Genomic DNA, 8,094 nt, shown 5'->3' with positions numbered 1-8,094 from the left:
TCGACCGTCGTCGTATTAAGTCGCATCGTCGCATCAGAAAAACACAATTTCTGATGAGCTCTCGGAGAAAAAATTATATTTTCAACGGCAACACCTTTGGAAATTGCATCAGTTGCCCTCGGAAATAACTTCCATGAAACTGAAAATTTACATATTTCCAACTACATCTTGCCCTTGGAAATACCAAAAAGCTGTCTAAAATGTTCATTGTTTTTTTTCAAATATTTCCTTTATTTATTCTTATTTAATCTTTCATTTGCAGTAATTGTTTTATTTTATTTACTTGGTTTCTTTTAAATTAATATAATTTGAATCTGATTTATTGAGAATATATAACATAAAATAGTAAAATAAAAGCTCAACATAACCAACAATATACTATACTGCAAAATACAATTTCTGCAGTTTCATTGAATATTTCATAGAAATCATATCCTTTGTATCAATGGAAATACAACCAAATCTCTTCTCATAATATTATTTTGCACAAAAGCATCCTAGGTGTTAGTACACTTGCAATCAAACGTCAATCATCCTCTGAAAAGCCATCTTCATTCTTTGAAACATTTTCCTCACAGTCAATTTCTCTATCCTCTTCCTCATCTTCATCTAGTAAAACCATATCATGTACAAACCAAGAAAAAGTGAGAGAAACTGACTTGAGTTTCTAGCCTAATTTAGGTTTAGTTTGCACTTGCCCACGGAATTTACTCCCCTTTGTTAATTAGAAAGCAAAATGAAAACAAAGCAAAACTAGAAACTTTATTTCATATCTTTCACTTTCTTGGCAACCTTACAGAAAACATGAAGCAACCACACCCATACGATACAAAAGCAGAAACATTTATATCAACAGTACCCAAACCTTTTAATCTAAAATGTTGAAACGCATGAATGATTAACTTAAACAAACCTTTCATTGTGTTCAGTAATTGATGTTGATTGAGAAGTGAAGTGATTACAATGCCTAACCATTTATACAAATATGCATCTCAATCAAAGGATTTGTAGTGAAACAATAGCCGTAGATATTGTTTGTCATTATTTATAATGAGAAATAGTTCAATAGCAGATCAATTATAATAAATAAACTAAAAAATATTCTTCAAACCATAAAATTAAACTTCATAGGCTCCATGATAATAAAATATTTCAACAAGGATCAGTGAGAGATAGATTATACCACATTCATTGTTCAGACTATTTTTGGAAGGATCCAAAGGAACCACACTATCATAACGATGATCACTGCCATTTAGAACCTCCACACTCTGTCAATTAAACATAAAACTAGTTAGAATATGTCATTTAGCAAAAATAATCCATATATAATTCTTAAGACGAGCTAAAATCTTCTACAAAGCAAGTACTTACTACTCTGTCTCATGTGCATACCACCAGCCTTGCACAGCAAGATAGTGTCTGCAACCTTTGCAGGAAGAAATATTTTAGAAATATACCTATGCCTGATAGTGAGTACGAGTGAAATGAATCCCAGAAGCATCATCTCTACAAGAATTGCATGTCAAAAGCCAAATAAGCATCACACTACAGAGAAAATGCATGATTAATTTCCATTTAATGGTCAAAATAAGAATTGCATGTCAAAAGTCAAAGAAAAAAGAAAGCTTGAATTAGGCTATACAAAGTATGCCGCCCTATAATTTTTTTGGCAGAAAAACTGCAAGTATCAGTTAGCAGAATGAAATATGATGTGCTCTGCTCTTAGCCATTAACTAAAGAGCTATGAAATTTTATATATATAGTTCATGAAATTAAAAGAAAAAATCAGTTAGCAGATGATGATCCAAAACTCAAACATAGATCATTACTCAATAATGAACATTAAAATGTAAATGTTAGATAAATAAATATCACAGGATCCTTTTATGTGATCGTACAAATTGAACACTAAGCTCCCCAAATCAGTAATAAAAAGATTAAAAATTTAAAAAAATGCGATAATAAAACCAAAAGAGAAAGATTACAGATTTGAAATTTCACCTGTTCATCTCTACGAGAAAATATCAGAGACAAATCAGGAAATAGGCCGACGTCTAGCATGGCTTAGACGGCTTTGAAGCCACAAGTGAACCTGCTAGGCTGTAATATCGGCCCATACGGCTTCTGCAAACGGCGAAAACGACATCAACCTTGAGGAACGAGAGCTTCTTCGTCTAGCTACAGATGATTTGGTTCTTTAATCGATCGTTGAGGCTTGAGCTTGACGTCTTGGTCGCCGTAGCGCACGGGTTGTGGTTTAATCATCATCGTCGTGGCTGAAATTGCCGGCAAACTGAAGATGACTCGACTAATTTTAAGCTGAAATTGAAAATCAATAAGAAGATTCAGACTGCATCTGCAAATCGAATAAAAGGAATTTTGACATACTGACATCAGAAGGAGAGATCGGTTCCCCCATGAATGAGAGGTTGGTGCCGGTGTGAATGAGAGGTCGTTGCTGACGGCGGGAATTGTGATAGAATTTCTAGGTTTTTTTTACCGGTGAATTGAGTAAACTTCATTGATTTGTGATTTTATTTGTAACCGAGTTTTTTCTTAAATATTATATATTTGAAATAGGCAATGGTTTCAAATAGTAGTCGCTGTCTTTAGTTCGTTTGCTGAAGTAATTTTTTTGGGTTTTTTTATTGATTATTATTTCAAAATAAAAAATAATTTATTTAAAAAAATTAGTGTAATTTCGACTTATCCCTACATGCATTTCCGACAAAATATCCATTAACACCGAGGGGCAAATTACCCTTAGAAAAATAGTTATTAGTTTCTACGTTTATCCGACGACTGTGTAATACCTTTGTAAAAAGTACTTATTATCAAGAGTAAATGGTACCCTTGAAAATATATAGTCGGTAATATAACTATTTGTTGTAGTCGATGTTTCATATTATTTTTTAAAATTTAAAAACTAAATGGATACGTAACACAAAATACAGGAATTGGACAAATTCACCCTTTAATAACATCTTATGAGAGGTGTTATTCACTTGTTGAAAGATAGATACTTGTGAATTTTGTTTGATGAGAAAACACCAAAGTGATTTATTAATTAATTTACAAGCTGTACCTAAAACATCCGACAATCGAATATTATTTATGGAGATTCTTTACCTTAGTTTTATACATGTTCTGCAATCCTCCACAAACCTTATTTACGTTACACGAGTATCACAGTGGTTCCAATCAATACTATTGTTCCTTGACCATCCAACTGATATGTATATATTACAATAAAAGTTTTATGCCACATTAAATTTAAGAAGTAACTTAATTAGAAGCAAGAAAGGCTAAGAGGCAACGTGAATCACCTTTCTTCTTGTGGAATATATGCACTATCAAAGATCACATTGAACATTTCCCTATTAATTTATTGGATAATAGTAATTTGGTGAACCAAAAGATGAAATGACGGTAGGCTTTGTGCATAAATTAATTATCTAGTCCAATGAGTAATAAAAAATATATTAATATCTACTTTGGTAATAATCTCACGAGTAGTTTTATGATGCTCGAGTGGTTCAACTAAAGGTTCACATAAGAATAAAGGTCATATATGATATACAAAAACTAAGGCAAAGAATCCAGAAATATATTGTTTATCTTTGGGATGTGAAGGTATAGCTTTTTAGTTACTTAAGAGGCTATTCGTTTTTTTAACTTAATGATTTAATTAACTTAATTTTAATAAATTAAGTCATTAAGTGGTGTTTGTTTTTTATCTGAAATTTGAATAGAGCTAAATGTCTGAATCTAAGTGACATGTTTGTTTTTTTGTCTGAATAGCTAAAAATAAATATTAAGTTGTTTGCTTTTTTAACTTTAAAAATCTGAAAACTAAAGTTTTTACATTTATGGCCTTACAAATTATAATGTTAAATAAATGATAAACATCTCCAAGACTATAAATAAGGTAATAAATTATCATAACATAAATCATATTCAATTAAATACAACTCTTTAATATTTTATATTATATATGTTAATCAATTTTATTATAGTTTGTTGATGTTTTTGTATGAAAAATATTCATAAAAAATTATGAAGATAAATAATGCTAATTTAAAGAAAATAAAAAGATAAAAATAATAATAGTTTACCACTATATATTATCACAAGTTATATACAAATGGATAATAATACTAATTATTAAATTATATTTAGTTAAGGATGATAATTAATTAATTAGGTAGGGATATTTTAAAAATATTTTTAATGATAGCATTCAAACTTTTTAGATTAAGTAAAAAGCAAAAAAAAATTAGCTAATAACTTAATGATATAATTGCTGAAAATCTTCATTACGTTGAAAAATAAATAGACTTCTGTTAAAAGTCATGGCTAGATGGCCGGTGCCAACCATTCAACATGGCCCGCCATTATTGGTGGTGCCGTGTTGACTTATTCTATAAAAAAAAAAAGAGCCAAAATTTTGGCTATATAAAGAGGGCTTCCCACCCTCATTTTTAATCCAATCTTGAGGGGCAATTTTGTAGAGAGAATTGAGAGTTGTGAGGAGTGATTCTTGCAAGAGCAAAGAATTTTGTGTGCTTAGTGATTTTGAGAGTTTGGGTGTATTGGGGTTTTGGGTAGTGAGCTAAAATACTACCATACTTGTAACTCCTTTTCACTAGTAAAATATTTCCTTCTGTCTTCGCCCGTGGACGTAGGCTCAAAGCCGAATCACGTAATTTTCTGGTGTCCTCTATTGTGCTTGTTCTTTATTTTCTTACAATTTTACTTTAGCTGCGTGTCTGCTTCACCCACCAATTTTCTAACAGTGGTATCAGAGCTATTGGTTGTTTTTTTAGAGTCGGGAACTGTTCACGTAAGGGGTACTATTCACGTATACAGTACTGTACACGTATACGACACTATTCACATATACGGTACTATTCACGTATACAGTTTTGTTCATATATACAGTACTGTTCACGTATACAGTACTATTCACGTGAAACGATGGAAGCGATCCAAGAATTTGGCGGTGCAAAGCAGGGAATAGTGGTGTGAATAAAGCAACTGTGTGGTTTTGTACATGTCTAGGAAAGTTCTGTCACAAAGGCGATAAGAGCTTAAGGAGTCTGGGTTTTAAGTGGGACCATTGTGATCCCTCCAGTGTCTTTCCTGGGAACTTTCCTGGTGTGCATTCTCACACATACTCACAACTATTCAAGGTGGTATACTAACTTGTGTGCAGTATTTATCAACAAAATGGCGGCAAAGTATGAAATTGAGAAGTTTTAACGGAAATAATTTTTCGTTGTGGAAAATGAAGATGAAAGCTGTATTGAGGAAAAATAATTGTTTGGCAGTAATTGGAGAAAGGCCCATGGAGATAACCGATGACAAGTGGAACGAGGTAGACGGCAACACCATTTCTGATCTACACTTGTCACTTGCGGATGGAGTATTATCCAGTGTGGTAGAGAAAAATACGGCGAAGGAAATATGGGATACTCTTACAAAATTGTATGAGGCCAAGTCACTACACAACAAAATCTTCTTAAAGAGAAAACTCTATACTCTTCGAATGGCGGAATCTACAATGGTGACCGACCACATCAACACCTTGAAGACTCTATTTTCACAACTCACAACGTTGGGTCATAATATAGAGGAAAATGAACCTGCAGAGCTTATACTTCAAAGTCTACCAGATTCGTATGATCAACTCATCATCAACCTGACGAACAACAATCCAGTGGAGAGTCTAGTTTTCAACGATGTTGCAGCCTCCGTATTAAATAAGGAGAGTATGCGGAAAAATAAAGAAAACAGACAAGTAAGTTCGCAGCAAGCGGAAGCCCTATTGGTGACGAGAGGGAGATCAACGGAACGTGGCCCTAGTGGGAGTCAAAGTCATGGTAGATCAAAATCCAGAAGTAAGAAGAATGTTAAATGCTACAACTGTGGCAAGAAATGGCACGTCAAGAAAAAGTGTTGGAGTAACCAGAAGAAAAGATAGGGCAAAGAACCTAAGTCATCAAATGCTCAGAGGTGTGTAGCAAGTACCTCGGATGATGGCGAAATACTCTACAGCGAGGCAATAACTGTTTCAGAAGGCAGAAAACGACTGTCTGATGTCTGGCTTATAGACTCAGGAGCTACCTGGCACATGATCTCTAGGAGAGAATAGTTCCACACATATGAACCTATCTCAGGAGGATATGTATATATGGGTAATGATCATGCCTTGGAGATCGCTGGTATTAGTACTATCAAAATAAAAATATTTAATGGTACAATTCGTACAATTGGGGAGGTACGACATGTCAATGGCATGAAGAAAAATTTATTGTCTTTGGGACAAATGGATAGTCATGGGTACAAAACTCATGTGGAGAATGGAATTATTAAGATCGTTAAAGACGCGCTTGTATTGATGAAGGCAGAAAAGATCGGTGCTAATTTATACATGCTTAAAGGAGAAATGCTACAGGAGGCTGATGCGTGTGTCGCATCAAATGGAGAAGAGTCAACGATGATATGGCATCTCAAACTTGGCCACATGTCGGAACAAGGTTTAAAGATTCTCTCTGAGCGAAAATTGCTTCCGGGGCTCAAATCGGTAAGTTTACCATTTTGCGAGCATTATGTTACAAGTAAGCAGCATAGATTAAAATTCAGTAGATCTATTGCTAGAAGTAAATGCATTCTAGACTTGATTCATTCTGATGTTTGGGAATCATCGGATATATCCATGGGAGGTGCAAAGTACATGATGACTTTCATTGATGATTATTCCAGAAGATGTTGGGTGTATCCAATTAAGAAAAAGTCAGATGTATTTCCTGCGTTTAAAGAATACAAAGCGCGAGTAGAACTTGAATCTGGTAAAAAGATCAAGTGCTTGAGGATAGATAATGGTGGAGAATATACAGACGGTGAGTTTCTTGCTTTCTGTAAGCAAGAAGGTATTCAGAGGCAGTTCACGGTGGCATACACTCCTCAACAAAACGGAGTGGCAGAGCGGATGAACAGAACTCTTACAGAAAGAATAAGAGCTATGTTGAGGACTGCTGGTCTACTCAATTCATTCTGGGCAGAAGCAGCCAAAACTGTCTGTTATATAGTAAATCAATCACCATCTACAGCGATTAGGCTGAAGACAACGATGGAGATGTGGACTGGAAAGCCAGCTGATTATTCCTACCTACATGCATTTGGATGTCCTGTGTACGTGATGTACAATGCCCAAGAAAGAACAAAGCTGGATGCAAAATTAAGAAGATGTATCTTCTTGGAATATGCTGATGGAGTAAAGAGGTATCGTCTGTGGGACTCCACTGCCCACAAGATCGTCATCAGCAGAGATGTTATTTTTGTAGAAGATCAACTGCAAAGAAAAGATGGAGGTGATGGCACTGTAAAAGAAAAGTCAGAGACTATCCCGGTATATGTGGAAAATAATTCAGAAGATTCAGATTCTTCTGAAGCAGCACCAGAGCACGAGGAACAAGAACCAGTCGAGTCCGAGGCTCCAGAAGTTCGTCAGTCAACTCGTGAGAGACAACCGCCAACGTGGCACTCGGAGTATGTCACAGAGATCAACGTTGCATACTGTCTTCTAACAGAGGATGGAGAGCCTTCAACTTTCCATGAAGCTTTAGAAAGCTCAAATATTGCTTTGTGGATGACAACAATGCAGGAAGAAATTGAAGCTCTACACAAGAACAAGACATGGGAACTTGTACCACTACCATGTGGAAGAAAAGCCATTGGAAACAAATGGGTCTACAAGATCAAGCGTGATGGCAATGACCAAGTGGAGCGGTATCGTGCAAGATTGGTGGTGAAAGAATATGCTCAGAAAGAAGGTATTGACTTCAACGAGATATTTTCGCCCGTGGTTCGACTCACAACAGTTAGAATAGTCTTGGCAATGTGTGTTACATTTGACCTACATCTAGAGCAGTTAGATGTGAAAACTGCATTTCTTCATGGAGAACTGGAAGAAGAAATATATATGCTCCAACCAGAAGGTTTTGCAGAAACAGGAAAGGAGAACCTGGTTTGCAGGTTGAACAAATCTCTATACGGTCTTAAACAGGCGCCGAGGTGTTGGTATAAGAG

The 8,094-nt window shown here is 35.0% G+C and overlaps 1 long non-coding RNA gene across 3 annotated transcripts; it reads right to left on the bottom strand.

Moving 5' to 3' along the window:
• Positions 1–376: 376 nt before the first annotated feature.
• On the bottom strand, positions 377–2,602 carry LOC127900071 (uncharacterized). 3 transcript variants are annotated; one of them, XR_008052096.1, is made up of 4 exons: positions 2,005–2,575; positions 1,375–1,509; positions 1,184–1,271; positions 377–609 (listed from the first exon to the last, which is right to left on the bottom strand). It is a non-coding gene; the product is annotated as an uncharacterized LOC127900071 (long non-coding RNA). The 3 variants fall into 3 exon arrangements; XR_008052095.1 differs by having other exon boundaries at positions 377–1,271; XR_008052094.1 differs by having other exon boundaries at positions 377–1,509; positions 2,005–2,602.
• Positions 2,603–8,094: the final 5,492 nt, after the last annotated feature.

The sequence above is a fragment of the Citrus sinensis genome, chromosome 9 (genome assembly GCF_022201045.2).
Source record: "Citrus sinensis cultivar Valencia sweet orange chromosome 9, DVS_A1.0, whole genome shotgun sequence".
Classification (NCBI taxonomy): domain Eukaryota; kingdom Viridiplantae; phylum Streptophyta; class Magnoliopsida; order Sapindales; family Rutaceae; genus Citrus; species Citrus sinensis.
The sequence above is the reverse complement of the archived record's forward strand: the minus strand, read 5'-3'. Positions and strand labels throughout refer to the sequence as shown.